This window comes from Lepus europaeus, chromosome 10 (genome assembly GCF_033115175.1).
Source record: "Lepus europaeus isolate LE1 chromosome 10, mLepTim1.pri, whole genome shotgun sequence".
Classification (NCBI taxonomy): Eukaryota; Metazoa; Chordata; class Mammalia; order Lagomorpha; family Leporidae; genus Lepus; species Lepus europaeus.
The window spans coordinates 46834179-46857335 of NC_084836.1; the positions used below are offsets into that span (position 1 = coordinate 46834179).

General features: G+C 35.2%; 1 pseudogene; it reads right to left on the reverse strand.

Annotated features, from left to right (window-relative positions):
* The window catches only part of LOC133768027 (S-adenosylmethionine decarboxylase proenzyme-like), a 41599-nt pseudogene extending 35068 nt beyond the window's left edge, over nucleotides 1–6531 (reverse strand).
* Between the last annotated feature and the right edge of the window lie 16626 nt (nucleotides 6532–23157).

The window sequence follows — 23157 nt, forward strand, 5'->3', positions numbered from 1 at the left end:
TGAACAGAATGAAAGTTAATCATCTTTCTAAGAATTAAATAACCAGTGAGTCTCTCCAAGACAGTATTTAGAAACAAATGAGAAATCCATCCATGTTGGTTTGCATGACACTATTCTTGTTATTAAGAACCTTGCCATAACATATGCTAGTTACACTAAACAGTGACTTTAAAAGGATGCAATGCTTACTCATTTCTCAACTGAAACTGATAGATATAGTTTAGGCAGACAGGGGTTTCATTCATGAAATCACTGAGGGACCTAAGTTTTGCTTTTTAGAGTTTGTCCTTGTCTTCTAAGTTCACATTTGCTCAATAGAACCACATTCCAGTTGCAGTTCAAGTGAAGATTGAGAGGCATTCAGTGTTCACATTCAGTTTTCTTGTAAGGATGTTATTAAAAAAGCACTGGGGTTGGCGCTGTGGCGTAGCAGGTTAACGCCCTGGCCTGAAGCGCTGGTATTCCATATGTGCGCCAGTTCTAGTTTTGGCTGATCCTCTCCCAATCTAGCTCTCTGCTATAGCCTGGGAAAGCAGTGGAAGATGGCCCAAGTCCTTGGGCCCCTGCACCAACATGGGAGGTCTGGAAAAAGTTCCTGGCTCCTGGCTTTCAGATTGGTGCAGCTCTGGCCGTGGCGGCCATCTGGGGAGTGAATCAGTGGATGGAAGACCTCTCTCTCTGTCTCTACCTCTCTCTATAACTCTGTCTTTCAAATAAAGAAAATAAATCTTAAAAAAAACCCAAAAAGCACATGCTCATTTTCACCTTAGACATTATTTAGTCATCTGAGTATAACTACTTGCAAAACAGCCTTGATTCCGTGGTCTCTATCTAATGCTACAGACAAGTTAAAACAAAGGGGATCCTATTACTGAAATTATTAAAATAAAATTTGCAGACACTTAACAATCATTGTGCAGACACTTAACAATCATTTTTATATGGGAGCTTTTTAATGATGTTTAACATTGTTTTGAATTTTCTTTATTTGTTGCTGATTCATAAAATATTTGAAGATATTCTTTTCCTTAATGTTATTAGACTTCATTGTATAATATTTTAAAATTCTTTCTTTTTGAGCTTCCTATACTTTTATTCCTAGGGCATTTTATATGAATTCATAGGTTTGGATAACAGGATAATAAACCAGAAACCATCTTTTCATTTCATATTTTTACAAATCATTTTGGTCTAATAGTTAAGATACCAATATTCCACATTGGATAAACTGGGTTCAAAATCTGGCTGCAGCTCCTGACTCTGGGTTTCTGCTAATGTGCAATCAGGAGGTATGCGGGCCTGCCGCACCAGCTGAACAGAACCTGAAGGAGGGAGTGAGAATGAAAAGAGGGATAAGGGCGCAGAGAATGGAGCCAAGACAACAAGGCTGATCAAGGCTCATTTATTCCAGTGTCTCAGAGATATTTATGCATAACCAGCTGCAGCTCAATGTAACTCAGAAGTTAACAACATACACAAGCAACTTATCGGGCTTTCTACAACACAGTCACAACATAGTTAATTTTAGCAGAGTGTTCTTGTTTGATCATTCTCCTTCAACATGAGAGTACAGGACTTTCTCATCCCAGAAATTCCACAAGCCAAGATTGATCTTGACTTGTCTATGACTTGTTTATGGGCTGCCTACAAGGAGGCAGCAAGATATGGCTCAAGTAACTGGGTTCTTGTCATCTCTATGGCTTACCATTGTGGACAATTAGAGAATGAACTAGCATATAGGAGTTGTCTCTCTGTCTCTCAGATAAAAATATAAATACAAATAAATATACATTCCTTATAACATGGACTTTTGACATTTTGGACAATTTTAGGAAAAAGCTGAGAAATTTTAATTGTTGCATCATAGGATTTTCCATCTTCACAAAGGCTTGGGGTTGTGAAGGTATCCTGTCTGTTGAACAGTTTCACATGATTCCTAGCCTAATGCAAGAATGAGAGGGAAACATGAGGCTGAAAAAGTTGGTGAAGTCTAACAATAAAAACTCTGAACACCATTTATACCTTCAAATTGCCATCATGGATCAGCAATCTCCAAAATGTTTTATTGCAAATAGCTACCAACCAAAGTTGCTGAGGAAAAAGCAAAATATATCTATTTAATATATGAGAACACTTTGAAAAGTCCGTGGAAAATGTGCTTTATGAAAAAAAATACACGCAGATTTCAGAAAACTTTTTGCACCAAAATAAAAATATATTTTAATATCATTTTCCATGAAATTTTTGAAGCCCCACCATGTATGCAGATACTGTCCTTCTGACCTAGTAATGACATGGCAACTCATATACTGAATAGAACTTACAGGAACAAGGAAAAGATAAACAGTACTTTTTATTAAATTAAGATTTATTCATTTATATTTTTATTTGACAGAGTAACAGTGAGGGAGAGAGTGACAGAACCACAGAGAGAGCAAGAGCAAGATAGGGAAACCTTCCATTGATGTTTCACTCCCTAAATGGCCACAACAATCAGGTTTGAGCCAGACTGATGTCAGGAGGCTGGAACTTATTCCATGTTTCCCACATGAATGGTAAGCACCCGACACTCAAACCATACCCTTCTCAGGCAGGGAGTGGATTGGCGGGGAGCAGCCGGGACTCGAACTGGCACTCCTACATGGGACACGGGTGCTGCAATTGGTGGTTTAACTCATTTTGTCACAATGCCAGTCACAAAAAGGCAGTACATTTAACAGTTACCCTATATGACTGTTATAAATTCCTGCTCTCCATTTATAAAGTTCATATTCTGGATGTTCAGTTTTTACAACTCTTACTGCTATCCTGAAAATCATAAAAGATGTTATATTCAAAGGGATGATTATAAACTGAGTTATGTTCAGCATTCACCTCCTTGGATACAAATTTATTTCATATAGTGTTTTTGCTAGTGGTGAAAACCAAGGGTTCTTCCCAAGTAATGGAAAATGTAAATAGACTACTGACAAAGCTCTCTCTCTCTCTCTCTCTTTTTTTTTTTTTTTTTTTGCAGGTTCTGGGTAGTTCAATTTAAGAAGCTACAACTGTTGGCCTACCTAGTAACTAACCCCTGTGTCCTTAATGTAAGCGGGCCCAGAAGGAGTCTTCTACTACTAACAACGAATCCTAGAACTCCAAGCCTTCTTCAAAGTTCCTAAGTACAGATAGGTGTTTCCTTTCCTCTAATACACTGTTTGTCATAGTTCAGCTTACTCCTACTTGACATGAAACACAATTTTCATTTATTTCTTATAAATAAGTGGGAGTTAACATTCACTGACAGTTTCAAAATATTTGGACATTTTAGTTGTCAGATCTAATTAGAATACTGTTGTTCGTTGTTACCTTGTGAAATGTTTTTAAATTAGCTTATTCAACAAGTAGAATGGTTTGTATGTTTAAATTGCACATCCACATATCTGTGCTTAAATTACTGATACTATTTTTGTGTGTCAATCATAGGAGTAAATTTAATTGAAAAAGAAAATAAAACATAAAAATCAACTTAACCAAATGTAAACAGATATTCAGGGTGCCCCTATCAATCTTGCTCAATCTTGTACTCTTCTTTTAGTAAAACTTAATTACCCAAACACAGAATGCTTCAAATAATTAAAGCCTCACTGTAATCTGTATATTAAATGTTATTTTATCTTAGTAAGTTTTTATTATCTCTTGTTATGCAATAAACATGAATTAATATGCCTACATTTTTGTCCATTCTTCAATATATGGATGTACTACCCGAAAGTTGCATACAAAATTCTCTGGAAATCACTGCAGTAAGCAAATGTCTTTGCCTGTTCATGAATCCTTTGTAAGAGAGTCTGTTTCATCAAAAACTCTATGCATTAGAATTTTAATATAAGACACAATAGTTATATGTTAGTTTCTCCTTATAGATCATTTTGGTTTCCAAGTTTAACTTACTTGCTGTCAGTGTTGATTCAAAAATACCCAAAAAAATTTTCAAAAATAAACAATAAGCTTTGAAATCACACACTTTTTGTAATAACATGAAGAACCTCATTCAGTCCTGCTGCATCCTGTCCATAACACGAATCATCCCTTTGCCCTGCATGTTCTTGCAATGCCATCCACCATTAACCACTTATATTGGTTCTCAGATTGACTGTTGAGATTATGGTTCGAGCAACCCTGATTTCACTTATTAATGGCCTAAAAATACAAAGTAGGGATGATGTCTGTTCACCTATGCCAAAGAGAAGCCATAAAGTGCTTCCATTAAGTAAAAACATGAATGTTTTTGACTTATTAAGAAAAAATTCATAAACTGATGCTGCTATGATCTATGGTTAAGAATGAGTCCTCTATTTGTGAAATAATTTCGAAGGAAAAATAAATTTGTGCTGGTTGTGTTGTTGCATATCAAACTGCAAAAGTTATTCCTGCAGCATGTAACTGCTTAGTTAAAATGGAAAAGGCATTGCATTTGTGGGTGGAAGACATGAAGAAAAAAGGTTCTTTTGGTAACAACATGTTGAATCAGAAGGCACTGAACATAAGGGGCCCATGCTGTGGCTCACTTGCTTAATCCTCTGCCTGCGGTGCCGGCATCCCATATGGGTGCCGGGTTCTAATCCCGGTTGCTCCTCTTCCAGTCCAGCTCTCTGCTGTGGCCTGTGAGGGCAGTGGAGGATGGCTCAGGTGCTTGGGCTCCTGCACCTGCATGGGAGACCAGGAGGAAGCACCTGGCTCCTGGTTTCGGAACGGCACAGCGCTGGCTGTAGCGGCCATTTGGGGGGTAAACCAATGGAAGGAAGACCTTTCTCTCTGTCTCTCTCTCTCTCTCACTGTCTAACTCTATCTGTCAAATAAATTAGAAAAAAAAAAGGCATTGAACATATATAAAGATTTCAGCAAGGAATCCCCCGAAAGAAGCAGCACCAAGGCATTATTGCACTGACTTGGTTACACAGACCCAGGAATATGCAGTTAAGACTGAAAAATCCTCACATTTAATCTATCAACCATTATATGGTTAGAGGAGAAAAGTCCTACTGTATCCATAACAGTAAGTATATAGGAAAATACCTGGTATATAGAGAGTTCATTACTATACTCAGCTACTGTTATACACTGGGGAACTTGTAACATACTCCTTATGGATTGGGAGTGGGAGAAAATAGGGTTCAAATCTCTGACTAAAAGATAGGATGTGTATTCTATCTCTAACTCTTTAATCAATCTCACACAGCTCTCATCTTAAATTGGGAACATGATGTCAAAATTTTACCTGAAATAAATCCCAAAATGTTTAAGCCAAATTATCAACACTGATATTCTATAATATTCAACTGTGAATATTAACTCATAGCAATACCAGTTTATAGGAAAATTTAATTTATAATGCCTTTTATAACTATTCAATAGTACATTAGAAAGTGGCTTCCACAGGTGTAATAGACATACAGTAATCTCAAGAATTGATAAAATTATCTTATTTGTATTTGTTGTGTCTTATTCCACAACAGATTTCTCAATATACTGAGAGATTCTTAAATAATTATTCCCCTGTTCCTTGGCTACATGAACCCCTGATAAGCCATCAGACCCAGGTGATTTTAGTCACTTCTATCCTCCTATATCTATTCCAAGTGATGCATGCACAGCAAATTAGAGATCTAAAATACAAATCTGACACAGGCGTTTGGGTCACAAGCTTTCAATTTAAACAAGTAATTTAAAAGCAATCTTTACCTGGCTAGAACAAAAATTAAATAAAAAGATCAGTGCCATTTTTAAAAAATTTTCCAGAGTGGATTCTATTGTAATTTAGGTTATTTACATCATGTTCTTCTCTCATGAAATAATTATCTGTTTTATTTTGCCTCTAATATTTTTACTTAGGAGGGAAGAAAATTCATAAAAGAAGCAAAATGTTCTCTCTCAAAATGCTGATTGCAGTCTAAAGGATATAAATAATTCTACATTGTGCTTCAGAGATTATGAAGTGGACATGCAGAGGTTTACCAGATATCCTAGTCACATCAAATTAAAATCATTCTTTCAAATTAGAAAGTTTCAAACTTCATTCTTGTTCACAAATTCTGTTTGTAACGCTTATGTGGAAATTTGAAAAGCATAGCAGTGAAATAAATTATAGACAAACTTTTTCTTTTTGATATATGAAATTCTCAAGATTCATTTCTATACCAAGCATCACTTTAATATCATATCTTTTACTCTTTCAAACAGGTTATTGATTTTTCATGGTTTCATCTCTCAATCAAAGACTAACATGAAAACTTGTTTGTTGACTTGAGCCTTGATGTAAAATTTAGTTTAACTATTTTTCTAGTAATATGTTTGTCAGTGGCATAGCAATTTTCTTGTCATGAAACTAGTAGGCCCCCCTGAATGTTTTGCTCACTAGAGTAGAAAATTATTGTTTTCTTCATCTTGATTGTTCAAGTCAACAAATGCTAATTTAAAAAGAAAAAGAACTGTCTCAAGCAAATGCATTACATTCTGCAGAGTTGAAACTGATTCTGCTTCTTCTGCCATGGTAATTGTTCCACAAGTTTTGAAACTATCAGTCTAAAGCAGTTCAGGGAAAGAAATAATCCTAGGATGCTTTAATGTTGGTGCTAGCTATGAATCTCTTGCAAGAGGTATGAAATTCTAAGCTGGAGTACTACAAGGTTTTGTATTTCTGTATATTTCCCCTGCACCCCCCCAAAATACTAAAGTAATATCTAGGATCAGGAAGGAGCAATTTTTAAAGACTTTTTATTTATTTAATTGACAGGGTTACAGAGAGTGAGAGAGAGAGACAGAGAGAAAGGTCTTCCATCCGATAGTTCACCCCCCAAGTGGCCGCAATGGCAGGAGCTATGCCAATCTGAAGCCAGGAGCCGACTGCCTCTTCCTGGTCTCCCATGTGGGTGCAGGGGCCCAAGCACTTGGGCCACCCTCCACTGCTTTCCCAGGCCACAGCAGAGAGCTGGACTGGAAGAGGAGCAGCCGGGATTAGAACCCAGCGCCCATATGGGATACCGGCAGCGCAGGCAGAGGATTAACCTTGTGAGCCACAGCGCCGGCCCCAGCAATGAGTGTCTTATATTTTCAATTCCCTTCATCTTAATTACAGCTTAGTGACTGCACCTCAGATGACACTTAACTAAAGGAAAGAGAAACTTATGGCAAAACAAATCAGTTTTTAAAATTAACTCAAAGTCCCTAGTTTTTATAAATTCAACAAGTCTAGCCGCTTTCATTCAATCATGATTATTTAATGAAATGATACCTCATAAAACATATGCATTTTGTCAATATTTCTAAAGTGTTCAAGTGGATACTTTATGAATTTTAAAATGATTGGTACTTTATAAATGACAATTTGACATTTGACACTTAATTATTCTTTTGTTTGTACTTTTGTATTCAGTTTATCACTGAATTAGACAAGAAAATTAGAGGATGTCTACCAGAAAATATAGAAAAGGATCTTGGTCCTTTTGTCAGTTTTAGTTTTCTCAGTTTCATAAAATAAGATCAAATGAAGCTTTTCTTATACCACACTCACACCTGTTATATTGTTTTGCCGAAAGAACCCTTCGATGCATTATGTCGCCCTACAGAGAGGGTCTTGTTTTCTTCCCCCTTTCACTTCATTTTCAGAACCTTAGGTAAAGGAAAAAGTCGTTCTTCATTCTCAAAGTTGTAATAGTTGTTATGTTTAGACTGCTCTAGCACATTTTTGACCAGGCTACCCACACTTAACAGTTGGTAACCCCACTCATTGTTAGCCAGAGGGAGCCATTAGTTTTAAGGAGACAGCCACACTCATATACTTGAATCAGATTGGCAATCAACTTCCTGTTAATTGGATTACAAGCATACTATGGGTTTCTAGTTTCTTTGTCAATTTACATATTTATACAAGTCCTGCTTCATTCTGATTTATAGCTGTTTTATGTATATTTACATGACAGTCTTTCAATTTACAAAGGAATGGCCATCTAAATAAAAGAACTTGATGGATCTCAGGTAGTTCATGTTTACATGAATATTTAAAATTTATGAAGTTAAGAGAGATTGATAAATTTGGCTTATTATGTTCATATATTTATAAAAGCAAGGTGAATTTTGTATGTCAATACACTTACTATACTCACATGTACCTTTAATTTTATACTAAATCAGGTTGTTCAGAAGTAGTATAAATTTAAAAATACCTATTCTGTAAAATCATGTTTCTGTATATTGCCCTGGAATTTTAAGCACAACTTCAAGGAATTTCTGTCATACGTTATCAGCTTATTGATCCAATAAAAGTTTGCAGTCCATTATTTAAAAATAGTGGTATCTACCTTGTTTTTTGACATGCTTTCACAATTCTCTGTAGTATTTCTTTTAATGGCTGATATGAGATGCAATTTTAATAAAGTAAAAACACTCTAGAATGGTATCACTTATACTCTTTCAAATGTTACAAATTCTTCCTCAAAAACAGATAAATGATAAATCCCCACAGATTATTGAGTGTGAAATGAGAAACTATATGTGAAAATGTTACCCCTCATAAGAGTGATCTGTTTGCAATATATTACTGTATAATCATTTATACTCAAAGTGCGTGTTTAAAGCAAAACCAATCATTGTTCACTCAACTTCCTAGGGTCAGAAACCCTGGACTATCCTAATTTTGGTTTTGGATCTCCCCTGGGATTACAGTCAAGACTGATGCTGCTGTCATGAAAGCTTCAATGGGATCTGCTCACAGATATACTTGCTGGTCCAGATCACTCTCTGGATCTCTCCAGGCAGTTGCTCACAACATGTCAGTGAGTTTACTCAACAATGAATGATTCAAGACAATTTGTGGGGGCCAGTGCTGTGGCGCGGTGGGTTAAAGCCTGACCTGCAGTGCCAACATCCCATTTGGGTGCTGGTTTGGATCCTGGCTGCTCCTCTTCTGATCAGGCTCCCTGCTAATGTGCTCGGGAAAGCAGCAGAAGATAGCCCATCTGCTTGGGCTCCTTTACCTACGTGGGAGACCTAGAAGACACTCCTGGCTCCTGGCTTCAGCCTATCCCATACCTGATGGTTGCAGCCATTTGGGGAGTGAACCAGCAGGAGGAAGACCTCTTTCTCTATCTCTCTCTGTAACTCTGTCTTTCAAATAAATAATTGATCTAAAAAAAAATGACAATTTGTTGCAAAGGCCAGTAGGACTTAAATGCTGAGTCCCATACTATATCACTTCTGCTTTATTCTATTCACTAGAAGTTGGCCAGCAAATCCAGTCCAGATTTAATAGCAGGGCAAGTATACATGTAACAGATGGCATCACTGAGAGACACACTGGAGGCTGGCGACCAGTAATGTATCACTTTATTCCATTCATTTAATACAGTCCCAAGGAGACAAAAATAAAAATTTCTATTCTTGCCCTCCTATGCTTAAAGAAATAACAATCCTGTTGGTGTTCTATTGCACAGTAAAGTATAATAGTAAACAGTAACATACTGTATGCTTCTAAATAGCTAGAAGAAAGACCTCTGAATGTTCACACTACAAAGAAACCTTGACTATGTGAAGCAATGGATGCTGATTATCCTAATATGATCATTAAAATGTATGCATTTATTAAAATATATATTATACTCCATAAATATATATGATTACTATTGGTTAATAAATAAAACAAAAGAAGGATATAGGGAAAATCCAATAAGTAAGGTTATATATTTGCTATAAAATTAGGATTATAAGAAATATCAAGTTAAATATAAATATATTTTATATTAAAATTTACATAATTTAATAGAAGTAAATTGAATATAAAATCATCATATCTGTGACAAAATGTTTAATTAGCTTTTTAAATGTCTGGTTTGAAGTTACTGGTTGTTAATTGAGCACAAGTGAAAAGGGTCATTATTCACTGATGAAGATAATAGAGAGTGAAAGGTAAATTGAGTATTGGAAACTATGTAGATTTATGATTATAAAGTGAATTAAAAGAGTGGAAGGTAGAAGGCAAAAAATGTCTGGACTAATGTGGTAGTGTGTCTAAAATTTGAGAAACATGTAACAGGAGGCTTCTTTATTCAGCAGTAGATTTTAGTTTTCTTGGAGATGTAGGTTGGGAAGAAATCATATGATATACTTTAAAATGCCATGTTAGATGAAGAAAAAAATTTGAAGGAGTCAACACTGAAGAGTGTGAATGAAGGCATTAATAAATGTAAAACCACAAACAAGAAGATGCATCATCAGACTGTAGTAATTATCCACATGACTGGTAATGAAAGCTTGGACAAAGGTATAGCATTAAATATGAAAATCAGAATATAAATGCAACAAATGTTAAGAAGGAAATAGTTCTCATTATAATGGAGCGGTTTTTTAATCAAACTTTTCTCTTAGGACAACCAAGATGGGTAGAAAAAATTAGAAATTGAAGAGGACCACAGCAGCTAGTACTAGAAGGGCTGAGATCATAAAGAGTACAAAAAGGCACATAAATGAGATCAGTATTCTCAACATTTTTCTATTTCTTCCTCTAAGAAATAGGAAGCTATTTAAGCTGAAAGAAACTAAACAATGAATAGATAAGGAAAAAGGCAACAGAGATGAAGCTCAATCTAGGCTGAGCTTTGAGTATTATCATGGGATTGGACACAGAAGTTAGCAATTTGTGATCTGTGTAAACAGAACTGGTAAATATGCATGGATCGAACTTGAAAATTATGAAAGGATATAATCTAGGAGAAAGGAGTAACCAAAAATAAAAATAGATTTCAAAGGTCTAACTTTGAAACGATCTATTTTCTGGCTTGATCAACAGGAACTAACTCTACTGTATATACTTTCCAAAAGAAATGTATCAAGTCACTCCAGGAGGAGTCAAAGTCATCATCCAAAAGTACTATAATTTTTATACACAATGTCTGACATTTAATCAATAATCACTAGGTGCTCTTTCACATTTGACCAAGATGGAGAGCAAAGCATGAATTTAACCTCCCACCTAAAACAGATAAAGTAAGAAATGGTTTTCAAGATATTGGACATCAGGCAGTGAAAGATAATGATTACTGAGAGATGAAAAACTAATGTAGTGAGCTCTAAGATTGTACCAGTTTATTGCTCTGAGAAAGTGTTCAGGCAAAGGGAGGAGGGGATGCATTTGAAGCTTTTGTGCAACTTAAATTGAGGAAACATGGATGAAAGGAGAGACCCGTGAAATAGTCAGATAGTGCTCCCAGAACAAACAAGTTAGACAAGAGATCTGCACTAAGAAAAATTAATGCATGCATGAGAGGAAGGTAACAGAGATCAAGGAAAGAATGTACAAAGGGATTAGAGAGAATGGGCCATGATGTTCACACAAGGCAAGGAACAGTGCCTGCCAAACTGAAAAATCAGATAACTCATGGAGCACTGAACAGGGTACTCAGAAAGGTCTTCCTTCAGTAATAGGGGATATTTAACCCTGACTATAAGGGTAGGTTAGGAAGAATCACTATGTTCCTAAATTTGTATGTATGAAATTCATAAAGTTTGTATTCCTTAATAAATAAGATTTTTAAAAAAGAAAAAAAATCTTAGCATCCATACATAGCTAATGGACTTCATTTGGCTTAATTGTACCATGCACAAATCTTAAACTATTCATAGACAAAAACATACATATATATGTTTATGTATATAATCTAAAACACAGCATTATAATACCATTTGGGAAACCTGTACCCCTTATCAGAGTTCTTGGCTTGAGTCCTAGCTCCTCTGATTATGATCTAACTTCCTACTCATTCACACATACCCTTGAGGCAACACATAAAAAATAAAAATAAAAGTAGAACTCTTCATAAGGAGTCTTCTAAAAGATGGTGGGAAATGTTATTTTTAGAAAAGTATGCATGGATTTAAAATTTTTCTTGTATCAAAATAAACATTTTAATTTTCTATGAACTTTTTGCAGTACCCTCATATTTTCAAAAGCCTTGTAACAGTGTCCAAATAAGCCTTTTTCTGTTCCACACATAGTTATATCATCATTCATTGTAATACATCTTAGTAGATTCTACTTCATGTTTTATTCAGTTAAATTTTCTTTACATTTTGGAACCCAGCTATCTCAATGCTAATTAATGACAGAAGGTAATTCTTTACTCACTTCAAACTCAATATAAACCCCATGAATAAACAGAGAAATCAAAACACTTGTTGACTCAGAAAAAAAAAAAAACAAGAAAATCACTCAAAATCGATTTCCTCATTTTTGACTATTAATATTGCTTCCAATATTCTCAATTATTTATGCAATTTTATCCCTAAAAGGCTAATCACTTAAGCAGTTTTTTTCTCTAAACATATTCTTTCAATTTCTATAACCCAACATGATTTAATTATTTCACCATGGATAATTATTTCCTATCTGGCTAATAAATTAAGTAAGTAGAAATGGAAATGGCTTATGGTGCTGTGTTTTTATTTTACTTTTTACTTTCATTAGGAAGTTGTCTTACATTTTCTATTTTTTTTTTCATTGACTTCTAGAAGCTTGAAATATTGTGATGGGTGCTTAGTCTGGCAAATCTTACTTATGTTTAGCATAGTTATATCATCATCAAATAAAAAATAACACTTTGATTCTCATTTGATAACAGGCAATTAAAATGATATTATGCCTTAAAATGCCCAATTTTTTCTTCCTTTCTTGCTTTGACATTATAAGTGTACACTGGTAATGAAAAGTAAGCAAAATTCTGTAACATTGCAATATGCTTGATATTCAGAGCACTAAACTATACCTGCATTATCGAGATTTGTAATAAAAATGAAAGTAGCACTTAGGTACTGATCTTAAGTATCTGTCACAATTATTTAATGCTACTGTTTTAGCACATATATAATAAGAAAATGAGAAATTCCATGTTCCAGTAAATCTTTATTAGTGAACATTGACATTTTAATTTAATTTTCATTTATAAGTTACATTCTTTTGATTGTTTAAACAACTGGAAGGGCAAATGCCATTCTTACCTCATGTACCATAAGATCAAACTGTGATCCTAATGTATTTCACTGCATTACTCAACCAGTGGATATCTAAGAACCAACTATTGATTGAAAATATTTGAACATATATAATATATACACTTGAATGTTTGATAAATATATATATACATATTTTATATAAAATGTGCATGCATCTGTGACTGAGGAATAAATAGTCTTTATTTTTTGGTCATTAGCCAATAAACAATACAGTAGAACAGTTATTCACAAAGCATTTGCACTATAGCAGGCATTTAACCTAGCAGTTAAGACACCTGCATCCCACATCAAAAGGCTTGGATTTGATGTCTGTCTCTAGTACCTGACTCTAGCTTCCTGTCAGTGTAGACCCTGGGAGACAATAGTGATAACTCAAATAATTGGATTCCTGTCACTTACATGGAGACCTGGGTTGTATTCCTAGCTCTTGGCTTTAGCCATGGTCCATTGTCTGGTTTGATAAGCAACTGGATATGGATAACATTGAATTAGGATCTCAGAAGAAGAATAAAAATATGATATCTATAGAATTGATGAATTTGACATTTTAAGGAGTTTGGGGGAACATATCCAGAAGAAAACTGTACTTGCAATCTAGAGTGTACTAGATGCAAAGCCATATGGGAAGGAACATAAATTTTATTGTCTGAAAGTTATTTAAATAATTCAGGAAGAGTATTATTCAAAAAAAAACCTGGGAATATAACTTTACTGACAAGAAATTTGGGGCTGGCGCTGTGGTGTAGTGGATAAAGCTGCCACCTGAAGTGCTGGCATCCCATATGGGCGCTGGTTTGAGACCCGGCTGCTCAACTTCCGATCCAGATCTTTGCTATGGCCTGGGAAAGCAGCAGACGATGGCCCAAGTCCTTGGGCCCCTGCACCCATGTGGGAGACCCGGAGGAAGCTCCTGGCTCCTGGCTTTGGGTTGGCAGCTGTGGCATTTGCGGCCAATTGGGGAGTGAACCAGCAGATGGAAGACCTCTCGCGCGCTCTCTCTGCCTCTCCTTCTCTCTCTCTGTGTAACTCTGACTTTCAAATAAATAAATAAATCTTAAAAATAGAGAAAATTTAACTAGAGATATGTGTTTTGGTGAGAATGAAGTATTTTGTTACCTGAGATAAAAGCAAAATGAAATTCATTAACTACAACAGAGCAAAAACCTTTAATTTTAAATTTCCATAGGAATATTTTAATGTAAGATATCTATAGTGAAGAATTTGCAGACCTATATAGGCCTTATTAAAAAGCAGAGCATTTGTTTAGTTTTTTGAAAATGAAATTAATACTGGAAATTATACATAAATGCGTTCCTATCATATCATATCCTGGTACACACTGAACAAACAACAAAAAGAGTTGAGTGGGAACCCAGCTCATGCAAAGGACTTTACAAGCTAAGCGAAAGAGATATGAAGCAATTACAGGAAAATTCCTATTTGTCATGCAGTAAGAATCTCCTTAAAAGGAATAAACCATTATGATAATAATGAGATTTGAAAAGCAACACGATGCTATTTTGCAAAATTATTTCTTCTTTACTTATGCTGTACATTTCCAGGTCTAGGACCAGTTAGGAGAATCATTTGTCAAATGTTCTTAAAGATTGGTACAACCTTAAATTATTCACCATATTTGTTTTACTGGAATTTTTAGTATCAGCATGGATCAACCAGTTATTATTCAGAAATAACATCTGCATAAACTAAGTCATGTTCAAAAAAATTCATTGATTATTGTCATTCCTCTAAAAAATTCATAGAAAGTACCTTCCTATTGGAGGAAAATATGATATTCAGGTAAGAAGAGCCAGTCCTTATACCTCTCTACAAATTCTTTCATATTTGATGCCACAGAAAAGCTATTTCCCAGAGTCAATGAAGATTTTCCCTTTTTGTAAATATATTAGCTACAGTTGTTCTCTCTAATGCAATGTAAAAAGTGATAATAAATCCCAACATTCATAAGGAACTTAAACTTCTGAGGGGATTTCAAAGAGTTCATGGAAAATAGAATTAAAGGGTAAGTATGGGGTGGGCATTTGGCACAATGGCTAACACACCACTTGGGGTGCCCATATGTCATATCCAAGTACCTGGATTTCAGTTCCAGCTTCCCTCTTGCATGCCCTTGGAGGCAACAGGAGATGGCTCAAATACTTGGTCCCTATCTATCCATAAGAGACCCAGATTCAGTTCCAGGTTTCTGGCCCAGCCCTAGCTGTCGTGGGCATTTGAGGAGTGATATGGTGGATGAAAAAATCTCTCTTTCTCTTTCTGTCTCTTTGCCTTTCAAATAAAGGAACAAAAAGGAAGTACATTTTAAAAAAAGAGGCGATTTTATTTTGGTAGAAAATCTTTTCTGAAATCCATATGTGTTTTTTCATAATATGCATTTTCCCTGAACTTTTTGAACATCCTTTTTATAAGCTACATCAATGAACCAAAACTAAGTGTTTCTAGAGAGTTGATGATATATACAATAATATGTATTTATGGTTATTTAAACATCAAATCTAAAAATACCCCTAAGTTCTATGTTAACATAATACATGCAATGAGGGAAGAAGGATATGGATGGTCATTTATAAATTTATTGTGTTGACTGAAAATATATGATTTATGGGCCAATGTTGCAGCATAATAGGCTAAGCCTCTGGCTGTAGGAGACGGCATCCCATATGGGTGCTGGTTTGTGTTCTGGCTGCTCTATTTCTATCTAGCTTTCAGCTTATGGCCTGGGAAAGCAATGGAAGATGGCTCAAATGATTGGGCCTTTGCACCCACGTGGGAGACCCAGAAGAAGCTGCTGGCTCCTAGCTTCAGATAACACAGTTCTGACCTTTGTGGCCATTTAGGGAGGGAACCACCAGATGGAGGACCTTTCTCTCTGTCTCTCCATCTCTCTGCTTATGGCTCTCTAAAATAAATAAATAAATAATCTTAAAAAAAGAAAGTATATGATTTAAAAGATTGTATATAATTCACACAAATGTCAAAACATTTTTAAAATCGAGTTCACAATTCATTTAGTTAAAAGTGCATGTTGAAACAATGACTTTTTTGCTGTGTTTGTATATATATGTGTGTGTGTGTGTGTGTGTATATATAAACAATTCGTGCTTTCCATATGAGGTCATCTAATGTCCTAATAATTTAGTAAGATCAGAAACATGGCAATATTTTAATAATATCATGCAAATGTGCATGCATACACATATAAAAACATGCTTTTTCAGTTTCTTAACATCAAAGAAGAAAGAGTTCAGAAATAAAACGTACCCAAATACAGGTATTGAGTATTTCTAATTTGCCTTATTCTGTATATATTTTTTAATCTTCTGAGCCTTATCATGTGGAAGTTGCTAGGCTTCTATATTCAATAACTGTCATAACTGAGATTTCACATCAAAGATTAATTGACATGCAGATACACTAACCATTATACTACACTGCATTTCAAACAAGGAGAACACATGAGGCAAAAACCAAGTTGAAAAGAGTGTATAACACATATCTGATAATGGAACCAAAAAGGGGCATTTATCTGATTATCCATATACAGGTTAGTAATAGTGTGGGAGGATATGAGTAAAGTTCAATGCACCAGGCAAACTCATGGCATCTGATTAAGACTGGAGAAGGCACAATTGTTTAAGTGGGTGCATCATGGAAATTGAGGCAATATCAGAATAATGGAGTATGTATTAAAGGAAACAGTTCATTTCCGGCTTTCCTTCACCACCAGCACTTTTACACTTTTCCTTACATGCAGAGCACATCAGAATTTAAAAATTATTACACTTTTTAAATAATCTATAAAATGCTTTACTGGAATAATTTAAACTTAACAACACCTATGAGAATCAAATTATTTTGCACTTTGCAGCTGAGTAAAGTTATTTTAGAAATTAATTTGCATATCCTAAGAAATTGCATGATTGTTAGTATTCATAATCTGCCATCTGATGCATTTTTGAAAAGTAATATCAAATTTGTGACTTGTTTACCTGTTGAATTATTTCTAACGTAAGTATCTTATACACTTGTTTATAAGGCAAGTATATTAAAAATTTCTTCATGTTTCATTACATTTTAATTTATAAGTATAGTATTGAATCTGGAAGTTTTATTTTCTATATAACCCATAGATGGTAAGCAGTAAATCAAACTTTATGTGTAGGCCGGCGCTGCGGCTCACTAGGCTAATCCTCTGCCTGCAGCGCCGGTACACAGGGTTCTAGTCCCGGTTGGGATGCCAGATTCTGTCCTGGTTGCTCCTCTTCCAGTCCATCTCTCTGCTGTTGCCCGGGAGGGCAGTTGAGGATGGCCCAAGTGCTTGGGCCCTGCACCCGCATGGGAGACCAGGAGGAAGCACCTGCTCCTGGCTTCAGATCGGCACAGGATGGAGGGTGAACCAACAGAAAAAGGAAGACCTTTCTCTCTGTCTCTCTCTCTCACTGTCTAACTCTGCCTGTCCAAAAAAAAAAAAACAACTTTATGTGGAGATGGAAAAATAGACAAGTAAATAATAGGCCATGTTTTGTTTTTTTTGTTTTGTTTTGTTTTGTTTTTTTTGACAGGCAGAGTGGACAGTGAGAGAGACAGAGAGAAAGGTCTTCCTTTTTCTGTTGGTTCACCCTCCAATGGCCGCCGCGGCCGGCGCACCACACTGATCCAATGGCAGGAGCCAGGTGCTTCTCCTGGTCTCCCATGGGGTGCAGGGCCCAAGCACTTGGGCCATCCTCCACTACACTCCCGGGCCACAGCAGAGAGCTGGCCTGGAAGAGGGGCAACTGGGACAGAATCCAGCGCCCCGACCGGGACTAGAACCTGGTGTGCCGGCGCCACAAGGTGGAGGATTAGCCTGTTGAGCCGCGGAGCTGGCTTAATAGGCCATGTTTTAAAAAATACATTAAAATGAAAATAACTAAAAGAATTCTTTACAAAGCTTTCGGTGGGATTATACTACTGAGAGTAAAGGAAGACTCACCGATGTTTTTGAGAAAGGAAAGTTTTTATTAATACTATAAAGTACAAAATCTGAAAAATAAAAACATTTTCTGTCACACCAACTGTTAGACCTAGTCTGAGTTTTATTATTCTAGATCTGACAATTACCATGTGTTACACCATAAATACCTTTATTTGAATAGTGGTGAAAACTATTATATAATAGTTTTTATTATAAATAAATATATAAATAAAAGATTTTTTATTTATATTGTTTGTTGGTTTATTTGCAGTACTGAGAGAGAGACTAAGAAGTCAGCCTGAAATAGTTTCAAATAAAAATTTACAAAAATTTGCCCATAAATATAACTTATTTATTAATTTGTTTTTTTTTATATTCTCCCACTGCTGAATGTAGGAATGTGGATTCTAAAACATAAAACAATTGTTCTAGAAAAAACAAAAGAACAGGTTTTTATTCATTTGAGTAACAGAGTATAATAATAATGAAACTAATATTGAAATAAAGTCTAATAAGAGTACTGGAAGAAATTTTTATAGAGAGGGATTAGCCCGGATTTCTTTATCACATAGAATGCACACTGAATTATTTTCAAAAAACTTGGTTTGGGGGTTGGGTAGATGAAAGAAGAGGTGTTAGTTAAGAATGTGGCAAGAGTAAAAACCACTGACACAAGTCATTGACAAAAGGTTGAGAGCACCTTCTCATGTAAGAGGGTAGAGGTTAATGTATGCTAATTATCACTATTCCTAGGTAAGATGATTCTGACATTGATAGTCTTAGTGAAAGTATTTGCTTATATTCTATCAACTTTGATATGTTGATTCTTTGTGGCTAAATTTACTTAACTTTTTTCTGAAATGTGATAGTGAATTATTTAAAATGTAACTATAATCTTGAATATCCAGTCTGTGGATGGAATCACTCTTTTTTTTTTTTTTAAATCTGGAAAATGCATTTATTTATTTATTTATTTTTACTTTTTAAAGATTTATTTATTTAATTGAAAATGTTACAAAGAGCAAGAGGCAGAGAGATCTTCCACCCATTCTCACTCCCCTGATGGCTGCAATGGTCAGGAACTAGGAGCTTCATCTTGGTCACTCACATGGACAAATAATCTGCTTTTCCCAGGCCATTAGCATGGAGCTGGATCAGAAGAAGAGCAGCTTGGACCCAAACTGGCACTCATATTAGATGCTGGCATTGTAGCCTATAGCTTTCTCTGTCATGCCACAATGCCAGCATCTGAAAATTTACTTATCTTTAAAAGAAATGTATTAATACATTAGATCCTCAGAGTCACAGAAAATTCATGATAATTATTACAGCACACTTCTCATCACTTCTCATCTTAATGTGATATTCATATCAACAGAACAGATTTCAATGTAGTTCCTAGATACAATTCTAAGAATATAATATTTCCCTTCCTCCCTCCCTCTCTCCCTCCCCCCCTCCCTTCCTCCCTTTCTTCCTTTTCTTTCTCTTGCTTTTATCTCCTCTCTCAATACTCCACGAAAAAAAAAAATTCAAAAAGTAAAAGGCGAAAAATCTCGGTAGTATAGGCAAGAGCTGTAAGAAGTAATCTTTTGAAAAGATCCCCATTTTAACCATATACAGCAAATTTTAAAATAAGCACAGATAATTAAAACTAAAAACACTGTATGATGTCTAACCATTGGTTTGAGAAAGATACAAAACAAAGCTTGATGAAACAATATTTGCTGAAGTACTGATACACACACTCATTTTGTTTTTGTTTTTGTTTTTAAAATTTTTAAAAATATTTTATCTCCCACATATAAAGGGGATATTTGTCTTTCTGGATCCAGCATATTTCACTCAACTTGATGTCCTTTACTTGCATCTATTTTGATACAAATGGTATAATTTCATATTTTTGTAGCTGAATAATTATTTACATTGCTGAAGTGAATTACTTATCAACGTTATAAAAAGCAATAACACCTCCAGACTTTTAAAAGTCCACCTATAATTTTTGAAAGTCAATTTGTTCTAAATACATTTTTATGGAAAATGAAAATTTCAAATGTAGATACACCACTGGACTTGACACTGTATATAATTTTTATATTTTTCCTCAGAGAAACCTTTTATTTAAGGAATACAAACTTCATACATTTCATAAATACAACTTTAGGAATATAGTGATTCTTCCCACCATACCCGCCCTCCCTCTCATACTCCTACCCCTCCACTTCCTCCCTCTCCCATTCCCAGTCCCATTCTCCAATAAGATTCACTTTCTTATTTTTAACTTTTATTTAATAAATATAAATTTCCAGTGTACAGCTTATGTATTACAATGGCTTCCCCCTCCCATAACTTCCCTCCCACCCACAACCCTCCCCTCTCTCCCTCCCTCTCCCCTTCCATTCACATCAAGATTCATTTTCAATTCTCTTTATATACAGATCAATTTAGTATATATTAAGTAAAGATTTCAACAGTTTGCACCCACATAGAAACACAAAGTGAAACATACTGTTTGAGTACTAGTTATAGCATTAAATCACAATGTACAGCACATTAAGGACAGAGATCCCACATGAGGAGCAAGTGCACAGTGGCTCCTGTTGTTGACCCAACAAATTGACACTCTAGTTTATGGCGCCAGTAACCACCCTAGGCTGTCGTCATGAGTTGCCAAGGCTATGGAAGCCTTCCAAGTTTCACTTTCAATTAACTTTATACACAGAAGACCAACTCTATACTAAATAAAGAGTTCAACAATTTGCACAAAAAAAGAAAAAAAAAAACTATTCCTCAACAGTTGAGACAAGGGCTGTTCAAAGTCAATGCATCTCAAAGCTAATTTCACTTTTTTTTTTTTAAGAAACTTAAGTAACTTTAAAGAAGCACCCTAGATTGATACATCTTTTTCGAGCACTTAGACACAACTATAACTTATGAAACATCAGAATATCCTCCACCTAATACATTAAAAGAAAGTAAGTCATTGAGAATGAATTTTTATCATTAATTAAGGAAGTACCTGCCAGCACCATGGCTCACGAGGCTAATCCTCAGCCTGCGGCACCGGCACCCCGGGTTCTAGTCCCAGTTGGGGCGTCGGATTCTGTCCAGTTGCTCCTCTTCCAGTACATCTCTCTGCTATGGCCCGGGAAGGCAGTGGAGGATGGTCCAGGTCCTTGGGCCCTGCACCAGCATGGGAGACCAGGAGGAGGCACCTGGCTCCTGGCTTAAGATTGACGCAGCGCACTGGCCATAGTGACCACTAGGGGAGTAAACCAATGGAAGGAAGACCTTTCTCTCTGTCTCTTTCTCTAACTCTGCCTGTCCAAAAAAAAAAAAAAAAGGAAGTACCTAAGAGAGCAAACAATTGAGTTGGACACTTAGGCATAGCTAAAACTTATGAGACATAGAATATCCTCCACTTAATACACTAAAACAAAATAAATCTTTGAGAAACAATTTTTATTGTTAATTCTCATAATACAACTCTTTGAGGACAGAAGTCCTGCATGGGAAGTTAGTGCACAGTGACTCCTGTTGTTAATTTAACAATTAACACTCATGTATGATGTCAGTGATCACCCAAGGCTATACACTGTATATAATTAATATCATTAACAATCAAACAACATGGTTAATACTGTATACTTAAGTTACATGAAGCAAAATTGTATTTGAATTCTGAGTCTATATATGTACTTGATTTCAGGGAATTTACTGACTTCTGTGGGAATTACATTTTCTCATTTGTAAAATTAGGTCATTAATACTTTCTGCCTGAGTTTTGCACTTACAGGGATTTAAAATTTAAAATTTCCTTATAGGAAATTTAAAAATTCCTTATAGGGATTCCATGTTATATGGAGAATATCAAAGTAGCTATACTTCTTAATATTCTGAAACATTCTATGTCATAAAATATTATCCATAAATATTAATAGTTAAGGAATGTATTAATAACAAAGAAGTTCTCTCATTTTAGGACTTGGGGTTGGGGAAAAAAGAAAGTTTCTGCTTTAATTCTTAATTAAATGTCTCATAATTTTGGTTTTGCAATCTATCTTCCCCTTTCATTTGTGATCTCCTTAGGTATCAAAGTGACGAAAGAAGCAGAATTTTTCTGAAATGAGAAATAGAAAAAAAAAAATCTGCTTTTCCAGCTTTAGAAATTTGTCCAGGAGTGATCAGCCAGTAAAAATGTGGAAATTGAATAAATAATTTCAGATGTGGCACTGTAAGACCAATGTATGTCAGCAATTCTGAGTTCAAGAGACATCTGGGTTCATTTATTCTCTAGCTGTATAACCTTTGATACGCCGCTTTATTCATCCAAGTCTTGATTTGCACATCTGAAAAATGGGCAGCATTCTTCCCATAAGCAATGCACCTAGCACCTGTAATGCACTGTAATGTAATTTCCAACTCAGCAGTTGGAAATCTAGTATAGCAGAGAAATAAAACAGCTGACAAAACCAAAATCACTAGAAAGAATTCTGAAAGCACAGGTGGACATGTATTGCAAGCCACGTTTCTAGGTGTCACATTTGGTAAATTAGTAATTCAGGGCATGTACACTTAAGAGAAATGTTAAAATGCCCTCTATTTTACACACTACTATAACTTCTAAGAAGCTATCAAGCAATGATAGTTTTATAAAAGTTGCTCAGAGTCTTACTTTAGTTATGTAAGATAATACCATTCAATGGAATTTACATAAAAAGCTATAGACACATAGCTACCAGGTTTGTTGTCTGTCTCTCTGAATTCATTTGGCCCCTGTATTTATTTATTTACTTTTGCCATTGAATTCTTAGATACTCCTCTAGGTGTGAATCTGAATAAAGCAAATAAGAACATTTGTCATTCGTTTTTATTGTTGTTATTCTTGAAAATAATCAGCAGCAATAGGATGTACATATTTTCTTATGTTTTCATTCATTTGTTTAGTGTACAGGCATGTATGTAGAAAATTTTAACCCATGAATAATCTATGAATTGGTTTCTGATTCAAATTTTAAACATCATTTAATTTCAAATAATTAAACAATTGAATGTTACATTGAAGCCAGTGATGATTTGACAAAAATATTAGGTGATTATTACTTAAAACAAAAGAAAAAAGAAAAAAAAATCACAAGTAT